Raw genomic sequence first — 21,450 nt, 5'->3', positions numbered from 1 at the left:
CTCAATCACAGTAACATTATTAATCCTGGAATTATGTTTTACATATATTTTCTAGTTGTAAGTTGTAATAGGTGAATTTTCCTTGCTTTTACAGTGCTGCAAGACCATTGTTTTAGAGGTCTCTGCATGCTTGTTATGGCTTAGGAGAAGTTACCTAGAAGTAACCATGTGACAGTAGCCTGATCTGTCTCCCTTTGTCCATGCAAGGATTTTCATTGCCTTTAGCTGGATCATACTCCCAATGCCATGGTCATTCGTCCTGAGATGCTCACTTAAGAACTCTTCAATTACCTTTCTGGAAGCTTTCAAACTGTTGAGGCTAAGAGTTTGCCAGATGTTTGAAACTGAACAATATTCCTGGTATCAAACACATAGTAGCATCATTAATCACTGGTTAAAAAAAAAAAAAAAAAAAAGAAAAAGAAAAAAAAAAGACCAGGGACACAGTGCCAAATCCTTGTTTGGCTCCATCAGATATTTATGTAATGGATGTGCATAGTGCCTTATCAAAGCATATAAGTCACCTTTCCTTCAACATATAGACATACAATGCTTCACGCGCTAAGAGGAAAATAACAGCATGAGTCCTCTTAAGTGCCAAAAGATGCTTCTTTTTCTTCTTCCCTTTCCATAGAAATTCTGAATAACATTACAGGCTGTTGCTATTATATGGTGAACAGGTCTGCTTGGTCCACAAAATTACTTCTGCATCTAGGATCTCTCCTTTGTGATAACTGCCATGATATTACAGTTTGCTTCTGCAGCAGCAGGAAATGGTATTGAAATTTTGCCTTTTTGTTTAGCCCACATAGATATTTAGCCAGAGATAATAAGAAAGTACTTTGCAATTATGCTAGCTGAGAGTCTATTATCCCTTCAAATCCATGGTCTGCACAGAAGGGAAAGCTGAAAGTACTGTTTCAGTCATTTAGGGTATATGTTTCTCTGGCACACTCATAATCTGACCAAAGCCATTATTTGGAAGTCAGTTGCACTCAATCATTTTGCCTGTTAATGAGGAGTTACTGAATCCTCCAAGCATTAATCCCATTTAGGAAAACACAAAGGCAATCTGTACCTTGTATCAAGCAATTATGATTGCATTGAGCTTGAGGAATTCAGTTATTTGTTGGAGGTTGTTTTTCCCACAACAGACCCTCTAAATAAAATTACCAAGCCTTTCAAATGTTAATTTGTTAAGAAAAATATAATGGCTAATAAAGACAATTAGGTTTGTATTGTAAATACTGGACTGCAAGACTAAAACTGCCATGGCTTGTGAAGAAAGCGTGGCAGGACTCTATGGAACTGCTAAGGCTGGAAACGATCTTCCTGACAGAATAAAGAACATATGGATATTAACATTGGTCACAAAAATATTTTTCATGCAAGGTAAATGTAACCCAGGGCTAAAGGAAGTGAGGCCTGATCTGACTTTTCTTCATAAAAATGGGGGTTGTTCAAGGAGTACTGAAGATCTGAGACTCTGGATGAAAAAAAGCATCAGTAATATGGCACTTTTGGAAAAAAGCATAAGTAATTCAGAGAGAAGAGCACCATACATATAGATGATTGGAACTTGTAACTCTTTACGTTTTGCTGTTTGTGTCTTGGCAACAACACTTTGTTCATTACTGGGTCCCAGACTTCATGAAATAGGTGGACAGCTTAGATGTAGCCCAGAGAAGAGCAGTACAAATTAAGTTTGAGGAGCAGCTTGGAAAAGAGAAGACCAAGATGCAGCAGTGGATAGCATAGGACATAGCGTTTGATACATAAAAGGTGCTGTAAGGATGATCAGTTATTCTTTTCTACAATGACAGAACAAGAAAAAACAATCACATTTTTAGCTAAAAAGATACTTGTTATAGATTTTTTTTTTTTTTTTTAATTCCTTGTTATAGAAGTAGTGAAGAGTGAAACAAGTAACTCAGGAATATTGGGAAACCTCCTTCACTGTGTGTTTTTATAAACTCATTGGAGATACATTTGTAAGGATGACCTTTTGTCTATGTCCAGAAAGAAATGATATGGTCAGTTGAAGGATATTCTAGGTCTGTTTGCAGATACCTTGGGCAAATTTCTTTTAAATTGCTTTTTCTCATCTCTGATTACTACAAGAAAAGAATTTTCATTCTTTTATTGAAGTGATCCCTTGTAGTTACTCTTTCTGTAACAAGCAATTTATTCCCCAAGACAAATGCTCATAAAGAACCTAAACAAAACAGATAAAGCCTTGAAAGCATTTAGGAACAAATTCAGCTGTATGTCTAGATCTAATTTTAGGAACTTAGTGTCTCAGGTGGTATGGAAAACCACAAGTGATTTTTTTTTTTCCGTCAGCACCTGGATAGATATTTATAACACATGAAAATGTCAGGGCAATTATTCATTCTTCAGTTGCTAGGTAAATTATTGCAAAGCCTTTTGCATAGGGCTGTCGATCCATGTCATTCAGAAACTTTAGCTGGTGAAGCACACTGTTCTGTGTTTGGTCACAAATGTCAAATAATGTTCTCTATCCTTCCTCCACCTTCCCCCGCTGCTCCTTCTGTTATTATTTACCATGCAATCTGATATGCTGGCTTTACTCTGTTAAGTGTATACTTTTAGGTCCTCAACCAGTTCAAATATTTTGGGTTTTTTCCGTGCATTTCTGGTGCAGCTGTGGTGCTGAAATTTTCAGCCATCAGGTTTAAGCAGCCAGACTTGACAGAAGCTGTGCTTATTTGCACAAAAAAGTAAAAAAAAAAAAAAAAAAAAAAAAGAAAGAAAAAAATTAAAGCATACAGTTTTTAGGTCTGAGTTCAGGGATGTCAAAGTATGTCTTGGGAGGGAAAATCTGACAGATTTTCTTCCTCCTTTAAAAAAAAAAAAGAAAAAAGAAGTGATTGTAGATTTTGATTTATTCTCTTTTAATATTTTTCATTCAGAAGGCAAACATTGTTTATGTAATTGCAGGGTAGACGTAAAATGTAATACAGTGTTTATAAATCATGGAGTCCTTGATGTCTGCAAATTTACACTCATATTCATAACTTGTCACAGCTATGTTGCTAGAGAAGCTGTTTACTTGTCCTCAGAGTGTGCAAAACTGGACAGAAGGTTGCCAGTGCTCAGTGCTTCTGTTTCATCCAGAAATACTGTGAGAAAAACTCTCTGCTGTTTCAACACTTCCTCTTTCAATTTCGCTTGGAATGGAGGAGTACGGGGAAGTGAGCAAACACAAAGTTAGCGAGAGGGGCTCTATTACAGCTGGAGAGAGCAAGAGAGGGAAAGGCACTTGAGAGGAAAATAGTGCAGCCTGTGGTAGGGACTAGATGAGTACGAGGTGCCTCGGTCTCCCTGTGGCTGTAGAGGAGCATTGGTTTGATGCCTGTCCTTCAGACAGACACATTGAGTTAAGGTGAATCCCATCCCTTCTGGCCATCCTTACTCCCTGCAACACCTCTACGTGAGGCCCTTTCAGGATGCAGAGATCAGGAAAGAATCATTGAAAACTGTAAAAGCATGAAGGCTGCCCTGTAATCTCATTTATCTTCACTATTGGTTTGTGTTAGCAGAAGAAACACCAGGCTTACTAGACTCCTCAAGCAAAAACCACAAGCATATGTTGTGAAAATTCAAGCCAAATGTGAAAGGTGCTCTACAAATTAACCAGATCTATATCACCCCTCCTTTTTTTTTTTTGGTGCCCACAGAGATCTGATATTTTTGAGGCTCTTTAGCCTTTTCCAAGGCCAGATTTATATCTAGACAAAGCAGAAATACTGCCAATGTTACACATACTTATTTCAAACACGGATGACGAAAGATCAGCTCTCCTAGGTAGTGTCAGGCTTCAAACTGCTCTTCCTGAGCATGAGCACAGGAAGAGATGAAAAGGGCTAAGTAAGTGCCGTGAGACGACTTTAATGACACATAAGCAAACTGAGAAAAACGATTGTTGGATGCAGGTGTCCTTGTCCTTAGTAGGAAGCTGAGCAGGGGGTGCTGAGATGTGCTTGAGGCGTGAGTCCCCGCTTATCAGGTGAGCCCTGACCCCGCAGTGGAGCTGGTTATTTCCAATGACTGCTCCATGTAGCTCACATGCACTACACTGCTCCCCCTTTTTTTCTAATTTGCTGCTCTTGCAGATGTGGTGTCGGCTCACACAAACCACTCTGACTTCCAAGGACATGAGCCAGCTCCACTTTCTCCATCCTCTGTCTTGCAGATGGGTATCAGTTCTAAGCATTACTGAGACCCCAGTGTGTTGTCGGGGCTCACACTGATAATCCCAGCAGTGAAGTGCTCATCTCTGTGGGAAGAACACCTAAGCTTAATGAATGTAAGTCCAGCATGAGGAAGGAAATTACTTGGGTCTTTTTATTTTTCTAAGAGCAGAGCTGACCCCACAGGCATTACTTAGGTTGAGTATGGGTAGCAGATTTGAATTCTGTAAAACTGGAATTCACTGCAATGAACCACCTACCAAGAACCATTTTTACTCTCCTTCCCTGTCTATATTCTAAGGAAGATCCCTGTGTTGCTTGTGTCCAGGTTCTACTCATTAAATAATGTGTTAGTGGTGTTGATGTCACTTGTTTGCTGTGGTGAAATATTTTGATTGTAGATCATACACAAATGTTGTAGAATGGGAATATGAAATGCATGTATGTAAGTGCATGTATATAAGGGTGCTTTTACAGATATAAGATTGTTTGCTATCCCTGAAGCACCTAACCTTGGACGTTTCCAGAGACGGGCCATCTACAAACCTTGGCTTTGTGCTCTGGACCTTTTTTTTTTTTTTTACTAATAAACACATAGCTGGTGAGAACTGCATCTGACCCAAACGTCTGAGTAGCTTCCCAGAGAAATGCAAAGCATGTGGTAAACATTTTTGTTCAAGTAATAAGTTGACAGAATTACATCTATCCAACAATACTAAAACGTCACTCCTATTTCTGCTGGCCTCCAGAGATGACATAGCACTGGGTTGGGAATTAGTATCAGTTCTTTCACTAAAATAATGCAAGAACAAAATTTGAAAATACTGAGCTTGCACAATTGTTAAAAGAACATACTTTTGTTTGCAAGATTTTTAAAGACACGGATGCAAACCCTTTTACATAGATAACCACAGTAACTAAAGATACACATTTTAAGTTCAAGTTTATTCATTTTCAAGGCTAGCAGTTCAACTTTAATTTCAAAATTAAGTAAGTCTGTATGGAACCATTTCAGAAAAAATAATTTAAAAAATGTCAGAGAAGATGCATGTTATAAGAACAAGATGGACAACACAGTTGAGAGGTTATAACAGAAAATGGTTGTATCAGAACAAACTGGTTGAGGCAGTGGTTGGATGGTCTGTATTTTAAGAAACTAGAGCAAGTGTAAATCGAGACAAGGACTTTGAAATTCTGCATGACCTCAGATGTTAGTGTAGAGGCATTTTTGTCATGTCACTGGAGTCACAGGAGCTGCAGTCTCAGATGATGGAATTGATAATTATATTTGGGCCAGGAAGCCAAACTTTTTAATGACTTTACAGTTCCTCTCATGCTAATTTTTTTAAAAAGTATTCATGCTTATTATGGAAGTGACTGAGGACAACCAGGAGCAGGGCCAGGCTGTGGCAGTCACTCTGCTGAGAGAGTTTGTAGGCTGAAGAAAGTTACCCAAGAAAAAAATAACACCAAGAGCCACACTTGTCCCAACGTGATGATGAGAAGCAGCGGGTGCCCACGTTCCCCAGGCAGAGAGCGGGGATATCCCCTCATTAGCACAGAGATTAATAAGGCCTGCACAGCCAGTGCTGTTCCTAGGAAAGTCCATTAGCATGGTGCACAGAGGCCAATGAGAAACCAAGAATGAGTTGCAAACCCTTTCTTCTTGCTTGCCTCCCCCTTAGTCCTGGCTGGAGGGAGAAGGACTTTTCCAGTTGTAATCCACAGCCTGAGCTTCTCTCTCAAACATAAGGACCTTAAGTTGCTGCTTTTGAGGGAACGAGCTGTCCTTGCTTTTTTCTTTCAGTATGGTTGAGAAGGTGGGGTGAGTATAGCTCATGACTATGCAGTACAGTAATGGCCAGAGTCCCTGATGAAATGTGGAAATCCTGGGATTCAGTAATTTTTTCAGTTGAGGAGTTTTAACCTGCACATCCTATACAACCCAGAAAGTGGACTAAAAGTGGACTTACTGTAGGTGAAGAATACTCTCCGTCCCCACTGCTGAAACTGGGCTTTACACTAAAAGGAGGCAGTCACCGCAGTCCTTCTATAACTGGAGGTGTTTATAAGAAAGCAGTGGCTCTTGTGGCATTTAATGAGGATGCATGGGCAGTGCATGTGCTAAACCCAGGGTGATCCCATCCCACAGCGGTTTGTCTGCTCGGATGAATGTCTGGAACCCAGGGCTGTGTGCAAAAGCAGAGTCAAGTGACTGGTTCTCTTAAAACCAAGGTGCTTCGGAGCATGACCAACAGCAAATCTTTTAGGCAGATGGGAAACTTTCAAATAAAATTTAAAAACCCCCCAGCAAACGCTTAACTAAAATACATCAAATCGATGGGAATTGTTTCAACACCAGAATGTTTTCCTGGATCAGGGCCTCCAAGATTTTACAGGCAAGATCGCAATACTTCAGGCAAACTATCCTCTAAAAGTCAGTAATCAGCAATCACTATAGACAATCTATTATTCTAATAAAGTCTTTATTTGCATTAAAGTAATGTGAAAGAAACAAAATGTTGGACTGTGCAGAGCGTTATTTTTAAGAGAGTGAAATGGGGAAACGATGGTGTATCGTACGAAAGGAGATGCAAATAGATTCTGAGACAATTCCTGGAATTTTTGGCATATGAAGCATTTTCAAATACTGGGTATGAATAACTACTAGAATGGATACTGTAAATCACTATTTGTTATTGGTGATTCTAACAAATAGAGGAACTACTGTAGAGGTCTTATTTCTGGTCTAAGATTCAGGAAAATGTACCCTCACTAAATCAGAATATGATGACAGTCCCTAAAGGGGAAGTCGTCACTTGTAAATCACCAGATTTTTAGCTTCCTTTTACAATCAGCTCCTTCTAGCAATCTTACAAGTGCAGAATAGGAGTGTGATTTCCTGTGACCTACTTTTTCTTTTTTTCTCTCCAGAATGAATTGACCACAAATGCTCTATGTTCTTGTTTTACTTTCATTGCTGATGCTGGAGAAAAAAATAAAACACATAAGTTCAGCTTCTTCTATGGCACATATAACGGCACTGGGAATATTTGTGGAGCAAAGTCATCATTTGGCTCCAAACACCAAAAGAATATTTATTCAGCCTTTGGGCGTAATATAATCTAAAGAGGGACAAGTGAGATTTCAAAAGGTAAGGCTTCTCCCTCTCCCAAATTTCTGCTTTTAATTAACTGAAACTCAGTGTGAAAGTTCCTTTCATTTCCCTTCCTTCCCTTTTCCTGTCAGTCTGAGAGCATTAAATGCTGCACCAGCACTGAAGAAGAAGCTGTTTGTCATCAGCCTCTGCAGAAAGCTGCCATTATGTCTAGTAACATTGGCATATTTATCACACTTGGCAAATTGCTCCTGTCACCACTGGATACTGTTCACCTTCATTTTAATATGTTCTTTCCACTCAGCTCTAAATAAACAAAACGGCAATGTTGTGATGTCTGCTTTTCTTGTGAAGACACAAATGTCCCAAATAGACATCAATAGCAATGGTTGGGACACCTTTTCCAAACATACCTCTGTTTATCACAGGGATTACTACATTTCCAGGAAGGATTTTTTCCCAGATTTGTGGCAGTGAGTTTGGCCTAACTGGCATTAATGATCTAAAACACTTACTGAACCAGCAAGTCAGAAGATCCTTTATCACATGACATTTAGGTCTGGCTTTGCTTGTGGTTTTCCAGTGTAATCACTGAGGAGGTAAGATTTACAGAGAAGCCCCCAAAGTAATGGAAACAACATTTACGATGGATGGGCTAAATAGTTAGCACTCTCTGAGGAGCTGCCTGAGTTTCCTCTACCTTCTTCCCATCAATATTTCGTTAGGTGGTGCTTCCAGCTGAGGCACACCAGTTCGTTTCAGACCACGTAAGTCAGAGCCCACGTTACACTGTTTAGCAAAGACACAGCCGATAAACACTTGCCTGTGATTTTATTGTCTTGGGATAGAGGAGGAAAAAGATCTCCCACAATTCATGGAGGTAAAAAAAAAAGGGGGGCACATACTCAGGTGTTTTGATGTAGAAGAGGTTTATACACTGGCTCAACTGGATGCTGCCCAAAGGGGCATAGGCCATGTCTCTCCGAGTCATACCAGCATGGCTAAGCTGGCGTACCCGGGATTTGTTCTTGGTTTCGGCTTCTTTTTCTTCCTGTCCAACTTCTAACTGTGAATGCTGCTTTCAAGTCCTGACTGCTCGTAAAAAGCATCCTCTGGTAGTAGCAGATAGTCACACAGCTTACACACAAAAATGATATTGGAAACAAATACATGATGAAGATTTGGGAAAAAAATCCATTTTAACAATGGTTTTAAGACTTCTGCTTAAAATGTGAACTAGATCTTCTCTGAAGATCAAGAAAAATTTGATTGAACTCTCCTCTTCCATACCTATCCCGTCACTCACTTGGTAACCTTGTCTGCCTTCATATTTTCTCGTGTTGATCAGAAGCAGAAGTAAAATACTGATGCGTTGAAATAAATGTTACTCTGCAACTTGTTTCCTCATCTTAATACAAAGAAGGAAGTAACAGAAATTTCATTTGAAAGACAACTGTTGCAAAATTTCTAACACAATTTTGCAGACCAAGGAGATTAAAATACAGAAGTTACAGATGAAGACATTTTGTTTGGGTGCTTATTCCAGCACAGAGCTTGTGAAAATACCTAATCCTAGACAGTGTATTTTAAGGTTTAAGGTTTTGGAAGTTCAGCTTAACACGCCCAAGTTTTCCCAAACTGCGAATTCAAATCATTGCTTGTTTCTGAAAGACAGTATCTCTCTCTCAAATAACTTTGCATGGCTATCTGTCATCTTCACAATATAGGAATATTTGGAGTAATTGCTAGTCATGTTAGTGTGATAATTGTGAAAACTGATTCAAACTGTGCATTTTGTGTTGCACTCTCCATCACTATGCTGGTAGCTATGAAAGAAAAGATAGTAAACAAGTTTGCAGTTTTAAACCATTTTAACATACTGCTGCTACCATTTCTGTTAACCGCACAAAAAGATATTCATGCTCAAGTGCTAATGAGCAACAGATACACATGCTCTCTCTGTGGAACTTTGCAAAAAAGCTGCTAACACAATTTGCTTTTATCCTAACAGGGGTAAAATATCATAATAACCCTAGTATACTGTGTAGCAAAACTGGCAAAAAATTATTACTGCCCACATAGCAGATATTGTTGCCTTCGTTATATAAGAAATTTATGCAAGGTAAAGTAAAATGTGATACCCAACACTGTGAAGATGATGTTGTTAATAATTATTGCAGTGTTTACAGTGGTGTCTTGTTCGTTCTTTCTTAACTCAAATCGGCAACGTCTTATTTTTTATTCCAAAATGCACACAATTTTTTGTTGTTTTGAATAATTCTGAGCAGGAATAAAATGTCAGTTGCTGGGAAACTTATAGCCTGCCTCTAGAACACCAGTGGCTAATCCCACATCAGACCTTGCAGGGCCCTAGAGCTATAGCCTGAACGCACCATGGCATGCCGGTGTGACTTCAGTGCTGGGGTGGGACTGTGATGCACAGTAAGCTCCTCCTAGGCATCAACAGCTCTAGAGAGGTTAGTCTTCATATATGCTGCTGTAAATGATCCTTGAATTAGGTTTTTCATGGCAAAGACCCGGTTAGCTAAGAAAGGAGGAATAACGACACAACCTACATCTCAAAGTAACAAGTGTTTCCTGACAGGTTCTATCTTCATACGTCAAAAACGTTGCTGTCCCTGGTATTCTTTCAGTCCATGACTACTGTATATTATTAGCTTCTGATCATAGCAACAGTGTGCCAAATGCTTTACTGACATGAGAAAAAACACAAGCTTGTGAAGAAGTCCCACAGTATGAGACAAAACAGAGAAGAAACTAAAAACTCCTCCAAAAAGGAGAGAATGCAGCAAGAAGTCATTCCTAAGGTGTGTGTGGGGGGGGTGGGTGGGGGGAAGAGGATGGAAAGGAAATCTTGACCTAGCTACAAGAGGAAAAGGAAGGATAATTAAGAATAAGATAAAATAAAAGACAGGGAGACATCACAGGATGTCTTGAAACTCTTGATTGGGAAGATCTAGTCTGGAAAGATAAAAGATATTAATTGTTCATGCATATATGTGGAATTGGTTATGTGGCTATATGTGGTATGAGTAGTGAGTGCTAAATGACCCCCATGTGCAGTCAGCGGTGTTAATGTCTAGTTCCATAAAAGATTGCTTGCTGGCCTTCATCCTCACGAGATAATTTAATTTCTTCCAGTGCACATTGTGCCATTTTTTTAATGAGTTGCTGCAGGTATTGTAGGTGCAGACCCCAGCAGGGTAGTGTTACCCATTTGTGTCCCTGTGGGGTGGAAAAACCACAGCTGCATGCCTTCGTACAGGGACTGCTAGGGATCTGGCTTTGAGGAAAGTCAGGCTGGTCCCAGATTTGCTGTGTTACATCCTTCCTGGTGTTTAATGAAGGATGAGCCCTGAAGCTCATGGAATTACCTTGTATTTTGTTCCTTCTGGAGAGAATTTAAAGGCAAAGTTATCTGTATGCAGCACCTGGATGCTGGGTGGATGAACACTTTCAGCGATCACTGTGAAAAGAGCTGTACCAGTGGAGAACCCGAGTTGCTGAAATTTTGTTTATGTTGTTGGTACTAGACAATGGGTGAAAAAAAGCTTGTCTGGCTTATCTACTTTATGTAGGCTCCTTTGCCACCAGTAAGAAACCACTGGAGCCTGGCTTGAAGGATATTGTTAATGGCACCCCTCACTAAGTCTTCTAATCAAACAGCTGTGTAGGAAAGAAGAAGGAGAGAGATCACATTTCATGAGCACTGGCTTTGACATATGTGGAGCTGGAGCCCGAGCTAAACTGGTACATGTCACCAGTTAGAGAGAGCTGGGACTGAGGTACAGTGTTTCTGTCTTTCACCTCATCTGGGATGTAAAATGATGAGGAACAGATTTAGACACAATCACCTCCTTATCCCATTCTTATTTGAGTACAGTTGTGGGTCTGTGCCTTTCAGCTACTCCATTAAAGGTGTGCTTTTGATGATAGCCAGCACTCCTCAGCAAATAAGAAGCAGTATATTGAAATTGGCACTATACATAGACCATTATACTTTCCATATACAAGGAGCAAAGCAGATGTTTTCAGCTTAGTCACTGTACTTCCCTTAATGCTACGGGAGAAATAAAACATTTGACTGTTAGAAAATGTTTATTCTCAGGTTTGAGCACCTTACAGATTTCTTCAGGCGATGAATTTCTTATATAAAAAATGTAATACATAGAGCCAGAGTCTAGCTGTGTAGTCATTGTCCGTGAGATACAGGGCATTTTGTATTCTAGGTTTTAAGAGTTAGAATATTAGAAAGTATTTTTATAAAAAAGCAAGACAGCAATTTTTTTCTTTGTTCTTCAGCTTCATGAATTAAACTACTAACCCACATTGTATTTTCAAGTCACAAGTCATTTAGCTGTTTGTGCATGTGAAATATGATTTTTATTTATATCATTTTATTGATGCAGAAGCCAAGAGATGGGTGATGTTATTCATTTTACTGATAATACAATCTTGTACGAGAGGTATTAGCACTTGCTGAATTATCCAAGAAAGTTTACAGGACACTTTCTTGCTCCCATTCCAGTTTAGTAAACAAACCTGCTTTCATCTTGAGGTAGTGCATGTGGGGGTGTGTAAACCAAGAGAAAGAAAATGTTCTGAAGCATCATGTCTTTGTCTAAGTCACTGCGGTGTACTTTGTAGCAGCAGAAAGCAATTGTTGCAAGCAACTCTTGCAAAAGCTTTTAATAGGCACTTGGCGGGGTAAGAAAGAAACCAGGGTTTAGAATGTCATCTACGGTGATCAATAATCTGCACTTTTAGTCTTTTTCTCATGTTTTGGATGAAACATCAGCATTGTTTTTTATGACGCTTTACTTTCACAAGGTTAGAGGAGTGAGCTCTGGAGTCCTGGGCAAATTCCAGTTGACAGAGCACATAACGACACAGTACTGTTAAAAGGACATATTATTTCTTCTTCATACTCTCTTCTGCAATTCTCTTCTATGAAATGCTGTTCCAGAGGTTTCGTTGCTAAGTGGTATTAGCCCTCTGCTATACAGTTTATAAATCAATTTGTAAAATGTGGTGAGTGCCTTGATCTTCTGTGGATTAGAGGTGTTCTATAAATAACCACCCTCATTATTAATAATTTTTTAATTTCACAGCCAGCACTGTCACATTGCTAAATGAATTACTTTTATAGCCTATTATTTTGCAGTGCTATGTCTGAGCATGTAAGTCATCCAAGTCTGCTGGATGAGCTTTCTCCAGGACAGCAAACGTACATGGGGCATGACAGTAACAGCGGCATTAACAGCAGCAAGACACTGGGGCGTGAGTTGCAGAGCCCTTGAGCATGGGACTAGCCTGCATTTATTGAGGTGAATAACAATTTTTCCACTGACTTTGCAGCTTTGATCACATCCAGTGGCTGCAGGAAAAAGTCCCCAGGGCTGATTTTTGTTAGCCTTAGCTGACAGGGGACTGGTCTTTATTTATTTTTACAGAAGGAGCTGCACTTGATAGTACCTCCCAATGTCTTCTTATATCTGAACTATGATTTTAACAGGAACAGTATTGTGATGGCTGAAAAGGAATTATTTGAGGAAACTGGATACTTCAAGATATGAAACCTCTTACAGGAGCAGGTCAAGTTTAGTTATCCATAAACTGGGAATAACTTGTTTAGAAAATAATGAGGCAAAAAAGTTAGTTTCTAATGAGCAGTTAGTTTCTAATGAGCCTGTGGCAACAACAAAAAAATGATTCCTGTGTGCATATCCCTAACATGCAGCCATATAAAATTGCAAGCTATTTCATTCACCTCTTTCATTAACAGTAGCTGAATGATCCTCTGGCATAAAATACAGGGTTAAATCTAGGCCTCAAGATGTTAGCAAAAAAAAGAAAAAAATTTTCATTTTGTGTTGGAATCCAAGTATAAGATATAATAAAATGCAGTAGTTAGCCATGCCATGAGATTATGTTTTCTTTTTAGTAATTTTTCTTGTTATTTGATGGCTTTCCTCTTCAGCTATTACAGCCTAAATATGTCTTCCAGTATTCTGCAGAGAATCTCTTCTTATCTGTCAAGAGACGTATTTTTTCTTTTTTCATTCTAATGTGTTGAAAGATAGTTCCTATGATTATACTGACGAAATTTTCAATGACTAACAATTTTTTATTTCCTAATTTCAAGCATCAATGCTGGTATGGAGCTGGCTGGACCACCTGTTCTGAAAACTGGACATTCACTTGGACTCGCAAAATCACAAACCGTTTATTAAAATGTAGATCATAACTGTATTTTATAGAGCATTCATACTGACTGTGATGCTTTTTGAACATTAAGGGCCACTCTATTAGATGATACATTTTCAGTGAGATAAACAGTACTAGTCAGACACATAAATAAAATGTGGGGAATAATCAGACAGGAGTCTAATCTCTCAGGTTGTGCAGACTTATTATATTAAATGATCTCTGTCTCCAACAGATTAGCATTGACATTCCTAGGAAATGTGTGTGTCGAGAAGGAATTGAGTGAAAGCTGTTAGTCTTTTGCAGAAAAAGACCAACAGAATACCTAAAAGAAAAGGTGATATGAGAGAAGCTTAGAGACCCAAGTGAAAGGAAGTTTTGGAAGGATACTGAGAGCAGTATACCTAAGCAGCCTGGGTACAGGAATTAGGAAAATGTAAAAATATGGGCCACGGATACAGTCTCATTGTTCAGAAAATTAAACAGACAGTGAAATCATCAGTGGGAACAAATCTCTGTTGCTCCAAGATCTGGGTCAGAATTACTGTGTGTTATCACAGATACAGATTGTTAAATATGACAAAAAAACATCCAATAGACAATGTTGGAGCATTTCCTTCATAAGTGTGTGTGTGTATATACATATATATATATATATATATATGCACGTATGTTTATTTGGAAGTCTGACTAACCTGAAAAAATATGACACTATCTGGTCTTGAGTATCTGTTTTCTTTTTGAGTTTTCCTGAGACACAGCACTTTTTACTAGAGTATGAATTACATTGGCTGCAAGCTATTACCCATAAAACATCATTTTAGTTACCAATGCTGTCTAATTTCTAGCATCTTTTGCTTCACAGTACTTTCTTTACTACAATTTGTTGATAACAACTAATAAAGTTAGAAGACCACCTACATTGCTACCATGCCTTTCAGCAACAACAGCTTTCCAAGAAATGCATTCACTAATTTATGAACACTAAATAATAGCCTATTGTGTCTGCATGAACACTCCCATTTTTCCTCTAACAAAGCACCTATTTTCAACATACAGTTCTCAGTATGGTTGTTTTCAACTTCAGCATTTTTGGAAGAGAAATTGTCCACAGAGAAGATAGATGGCCACAAAAAATTAAGCCCTCTCTCTTGTAAAAAGAGTCCAGTTCTCTGGGACTAAACTGTACAGCTGTATTAACTGTAATGGAATCAGCTCACATGATAAAAATTATGGCCAATTTCTAATTTAGAAACATATAATACAATAATCTCTGTTTTATGCGCCTTTTTTTTTATCCCATAGGTGATTGCTACTTGCCACTAACCACAGACCTAGAGATTTTATCAATATTATGCTTTAAAGCAGAGTTCATAGGTCCCTAAGAGAAATGGCCCAATCTAAATAGGATATCTTCCAATAAATGGGGAAATGTTTCATCATCTTTTTAGTGAGTTACTGTTTTTCTCTTAACATACTTCAAGACTGTAGTCTGTCAAGCCATTCAAACCAAGTCTGCAAATTCAGTCTTGATAAAACTCTTACTCTAATGTATTGTGAGGTGAGCTATTAAAGCAGTTCTCACAGTTCTCGCTTCTGGCTTTGAACGTGAGGCTCCCAGTTCAGTGGAGCATGGTTATATTCCTGGAGCATGCGGCTGGAAGCAGCCAGCAACAGTATGAAGTTGTTGCTAATTACTTTAATCGTCAGTAAAAAGCATCATAAAGATGAATTTTGAAGAGGGACATTCATAATATCTGGATTTATGTTACTGAAATGTTTTCAAGAAGAACTCAGTTAAAGAGGGCTTTTTAGTACACTGAACAAAGTGAAATATTCCCCCAAACATTCAGAAGTTATGGAACCTGTGTTTATGTTAAATTATGTAACAAAACACAGACAATGCTGGGAAAGGGAGCTTCAGCAATCTTTCAGGCCTCGCATACCACGTGATACAGCCCTAAGGCAACTCCGGGCAGCAGTAAATAAATGAGAGTCCTTGTCAGAAAGATTTTATAATCTGTAGGCCTTCTCCGGAGCTGAGCAAATGCAATCAGAAGATCACCAGGAGCTCAAAAGGGTTGGTGAGAAAGCATCAGTCTCAAATTTTCTGAATTAGAACTGAATGAATGATTCATTTTTCCCCCCTTTTGGTTCACTGGCAGTTAAAAGAAGAAAGAAAAGTAGTTTTGTGAGGTTTCTGCTACTCCCTGGCTGAAGAAATTGTGAACTATTTTTACAGCTGGTAAAATCCATCCTGTCAAGTGTTATACAAAATAGAGGTCCTCAATTTTCTTAAGGGAACTAGGTTAAAAATAGCTCCTGGTCAAATAATCAAAACTGTGGGACATTTTAAAAAGATATTTTGAATTTTAAAAAGGTGTTTATCTCATAAATGTGTTGAAATGGAATATTTTGACTTTGGGGGAAAATTTTGTTGCTTATTTCCCCCACCTCCACCAGGTGCAAGTCACGTAATTTATCAAACTGGCACAATCACAAAGCTTTTTAGCATCTCCGCATCTGATGTTTGCAATGAAGGAATTTGACTTGTAACTGTCAGTTAACTGCTTTCTTAAGAAACTGAATGTCCTCTAAATTACTGATCTAAACCATATCTCCTTTTATTTCTTCCTTTTTTTGTTTTTGGAATTGTTTTCTCACCATTTGGGTGTCTATCACTTTCCTCCCATCTACTTTTTGGCGTCAGAGAACCGGTTTGTGACTCACACCCTGTTCCTTTTTCTGTGGCCAGCTTTTGCCTCATCTGATATATTTGCTGCCTTTACTATTTCCTGTGTTCTTGTTGTTTTGGTCTCAGCCCTCGCGCATTTGTCATCTTAGCCATCCTTGACCTACAATCACCACTCTTGCTTGCTCTCTGATGAAGACTTGCATCTCTCAGTTTTCCTGCTTTTCTTGCGCCCTTCTTCCCCAGCATCTCTGTTGCTGCCATCCTCAACATTTCAGCTGGGGGACCTGAAAGACAGTTGAAACAAGGTGATGCTTGCTCCCCAGGATCTGTCCTGCCTCCTGGCTTTTGGGCTTTGTTAAGAGAATTTACACATCACTGTTAGTGCTGCCAGTGTCAGAACCGAGGTGTGCCTCCAATATTTATTAGGGCTTTATTTGCTGGGGATGTGGGCGAGAGATGAAGAGCAGCTGTCAATTTAAAGTTTGTACTGATCTGACATCCTGATTCATCTTGTAAGGGTTTAACCCCCAAATGCTCGGTGTGACTGTCTGACATCACTCCAGAGTCACTTCTGACTGTGATTTGCTTGCTGAATCCTGCTGAATTTTGGATTAATCCATGTTTCCCATGTGTTCTGTGAATACATGAATAGATTTTCATTTCAGCATGTGGCATGGAAAATCCCATTGAATGCTTTGTATAATCAGTTTTAATAGTACTCTCTGGTTTATTTACTTATATACAAATTATATCAAACCTTGTAAAAGCAGATGATCTTTAACTTAAGTGCTGCAGTTGCTGTACTGCAAGAGGATTAAAGCGATTTAATGTCAGGCTATTGTCTATCCTCTGTGCTCTAATGAGTGTATTTTATTACAGCTCTTAATATGGCTGCACTGGTGGGTTTATGAGATCATTCTAGGTACTTAATGACAGCACACCACTAATCATGTGCCCTCTTCTTGACTTAATAAATATCAATGTCTGATAGGAACCTGGCAAGTATAAACCTTTCAACCTCATGAAGTTTTGAGAGGCTAAGGGGAAAAAGAAGCTGTTATGACTGTAAACGAATAGCAATTAAAGTGCAATTGCTGATTCTTTAGCAAAGAAGCCAATTGCATGTTAGATCTGATTTCTGATTAAAAGGAAATTACTGGGATGATGTTTGGACATAAGATTTTTGATTATTTAAGTCTCTTGGTTCACACAAGTAGTGAAGTTGGTGTATCCTCAAGAAAAATAGAAATGAAAGACTCTGTTTTTTCACTTATCCCCCTGCAAAGGGGTGTTTGACCGTCGTCAGGACAGCCTCTCCAAGTCTGGAAGAAGTAAAAACTCAATGTCTGCCCTTTCAGCTATTTTTCTGAGGTTTCAATTCTGATCTGTTCCCAGCAACTGAGGACCAAACCTAGGGGTGAAGAGTAAAACAGTGCAGATGATGGGCTGTTGGTGGCTGAGTGGCTACCAATGTGAAAAACAACAGGAAAAGCCACTGCAAGAGACGTATCTCCCCTCTCTAGTCACCCCTTGTCCAGCTAACCATCATTTGTCACCCTACCTGTCATGCCTCTGTTATTCTCATGAGGAACCTGATATTGCACCCTGAAGGCAAATAGGACTTTCTTGCATTCATTTCAAAGGGAGTGTGTTTATACATTTTCATTCCTCTACATAGACAAAGGCACAAATGCTTACAGATGTGCTTACAGATATCTTTGCATTATGTGCCAGTGCTGATTCTGGCCTTGAGTCTGTATTATCACCTCATATAACTGATAACCTTCTCTTGCAGCTCAAAAAAGCCAACTGTTGTTGACTTAGTAAGTATGGTCTTTCCTACCTAACTATTGACCAAAGTGATCTATTTCAGTGTGTGACTGCTAGAGAAGACATTTAACAGAGCTAAACTTTTTGGTCTTACTCTCCATACAAGCCTCACAATATTTTCTTTCCAATGTACGTATAAAACCACTAGAGTATTTTAACATTTTACTTCTAGCTTTAGCCAGTATTAAATGAAACATGTCTTGGCCAGCACTGAGCCAACAGGAAAAAGGTCAGTTTACACTTAAAAAAAAAAAGTTGGAAAGCAACATTTTGGAAACTGGTCTTTGTAACATGAACACATCAAACACATTTCACAACATTAAAACTGCTATCACTGGAAAATGTTAGCTTAACAGATGTGTTTATTTAGGTGATTTTCAACTTAGTCTGTGAATATAGAATGCAAGTCCAAGAAGAATGGTACAGATAGTATTTTACTTTTGTTTAGCTTATCTTGACATTTCTCATGTCTAATTACTGGTGAATCAAATGAGATCAGACTACATCACACATGAAAAACTAGAATCAAAGTAAAATCCTTGGCTATGCTTTTTTTCTGGTTTTTTTTTTTCGAGTGCTTAAACACCTTAAAGTAATGCTTAAGCACCTTAAACAACAGCCCACATCTATGGCATACAGAAACCCCCGAGCCCTCCTAAATTACTCTAAAACCAGATTACAGGCACTACTGTAGCTCACTCAGACCTAGGAGCCAGGTTACTTTGCTTCACCTTCCAGTAGGTAATATTAGACTATAGGCCCTGGGGTTTTGGTACTGCACATCTACAAAAATTGCAGCTATGTGTAGCATATTTCCACTATCTTGGGAAAAAATCTCAAACCACGCTTCTTCTTAGAAATCTTAAGATACTTCCAGACCAAATAGGTTAAGCAGTGCAGAATCCTTAGCAGCACCTCAGACTGACTTATACCACGCTGCTAAGAGTGCTAGCTGTACTGCATTTAATGACTGCTGGAGTCTGTTTCTTAGTCTATGAGTAAAATCATATGACAACAACCAGTGTGGATACACATATGCATGGAAAGTGCAGATTTGAAAAGGATTGTCAGTTATGACGTCATTGTAAGGTCAGGGTAAGATACAGGAAAAGTATTGATTTGGTTTCCTTTTAGTATTTGTTAACAGGCAATATTGGACAATATACTTATATTTTATTTAAAATAAATGTGGGTGGATATATCGGTGGTAAAAGGCTGGCGTGCTCACAAAACTAAAATTTGGTTAAGGAGGGCACTTTTACATTAGCCCTGTTACCTTGAAATCAGCAGAATGTCTGCCTGTGACTTCAGTGGGCTTTGGGTCTGTCCCCGTTTCTTGTTCTACTTATGACAAGGGCTGGCTTAATGCTGGCATACAGCCTAGCCCTCTCAAGAGCCCTGCGATTTTTTTTTCCTAGAATCCAGGATTTCCATATTTCTTCCTCAATGTTCTTGCCTTTCTGGTGGTTAAAATTTGCCCAAACATCATTTTTTTAAAATCTTAAGAAAAAAAATAAATTCTTGCCTGAGGTCCCTTTTTGCATAATGGGGATCAGGACTCATGAAAGGCTGTTTCATGACAATACACTCTTTTGTCCAGGCCATTGGCTCAACTGCTAAGGGCTTTCACATGCCTCCGTCCACCCATCCCATCCTCTCATAACCTAGAGTTGTCCCAAGGCAAAAAGCAGTGAGGAGCAATGAGTATTACCCAGTTTCTACATCTGTAATATAGGAAGCCTCCTAATCTTAATATGAGCCACTATAGTCATCTGTGTCTAATATTACAGTTGTGTATATTCTCTGAATAAGGCTTTTTTTTTTTTCTAGTTGGCATTTCTTGGCTATTGTGTCTATGAGCTGTAAACCATGGGCTTTTAGTTAACAAGATGTGTGGAGGGGTTCTGAGGAGCCTTCATTAAGCATTTCCCAATAATGTTAGGAACTGTAGCCAGGGAAGCAGCTAATTTGATTTTCCTTGTTCAAATATGCTAAGACAGGGGATTATTCTTAAATGTAATTGTTCCCTGGGCAAACAAGGAGAAGAGAAATAAACAGGGATGGAGTTACATGAACACCCTCCCCAGAAACTGTTTTTATGGTCTGTGTTACTGTTCTCTGTCTATTTTTTACACTGTACATCTGCAGCTGAATTGTATGTAGTCTGTCTTTATCATTGATTGTCATCACAGGCCCAGAGCAAGGCAACCACAGAGGAAGTGGAATAAGACCCAAACAAGGCAAAAAATGAGTATAAACATATATTAGTTCCTCCAAGGCGCCTGGAAGCAAAGTAGTACGTCCATCACAATCTGCCCTCATTATATCACCATCTTTTGAAGCCAGGCATTTTTTATATTAGAGAGTATAGTTAACAAGGATAATTACAATAGGTTTTAATTATTTGCAATCCAAATCTAAGTTAGTAACTGTAGAGTTAAAACAAAGAAACCATGTAAGCAGTGAAAGACTTTGTGCAGCCTGGTTTGTCATACAGCTTTAGTTTATTGTTTTTTTATAGCTGTACACACTGTCTCCATCCCGTTAAATGTTAGTATGCCATGGCTCTCACAACCTATGCTTTATAGGAGTTGTAATTTGATAATGAATATGCTGCATGCTAAAATTTAAAACCAAGTCATATAGGCTCCAACCCAGTGTGGGTTGCTTCTTCCTATTTCCTTCCCCAAAGGTATGGAAAAATTTCCAGGTGTCACTTCTCCAAGTCATCAAAGAGTAAAATTAAAAAATAAAAATAGCGAAAGAAAAAATAGACTCAACAATCCCAAACGCTCCTTCTCAAGCAGAAGCTTAGAGATTTTTAGTGCAAGCCAACACTGGGCAGTGTGCGTAATCTGAAAAGTCATTTGCAAACTAGCTTTGATTTCAAATATGAGCTAATGTGCAAGTTGTAAGGCAAAGCCTTTCAGTATTGGCTTATTTCAAAGCAAGTGTTAAAGCCTTTGCTGAAGCAGAGGCTCAAGAATGTATCGTAGCAGAATATCTTTCTGTATGCTAGAGAAAAAGGTTAGGCAGAATTCCTGTGAGCTATAAAAAGTCCCCAAATAACTACAGAGACATCAAAATGTCATCAGGTTGTTATACTTCAAATTATAAACAGGTGGTCCAGTGATGCGATGCAAAAAGTGTCCAAGTCTCTGAATTTCAGACCAGAATTCTCTTAATTATTTACTACTAATTCTGTTGAACTGTGAACTACATTTAAATTAAGCTTCTCCTGAACTGTCTGCTCTGAAAATTCTAAAGTCATTAACCAGATACTCCACAAGCACAATATTATCAAAAAATAGAACTTGCTTTTGGCCTTTCTGTTGATTTTTTATTTTTTCCTGCCCATCTGCAGG

This window comes from Accipiter gentilis, chromosome 4, assembly GCF_929443795.1.
Source record: "Accipiter gentilis chromosome 4, bAccGen1.1, whole genome shotgun sequence".
In the NCBI taxonomy this organism is placed as follows: domain Eukaryota; kingdom Metazoa; phylum Chordata; class Aves; order Accipitriformes; family Accipitridae; genus Astur; species Astur gentilis.
This window is presented reverse-complemented; position numbering follows the sequence as displayed.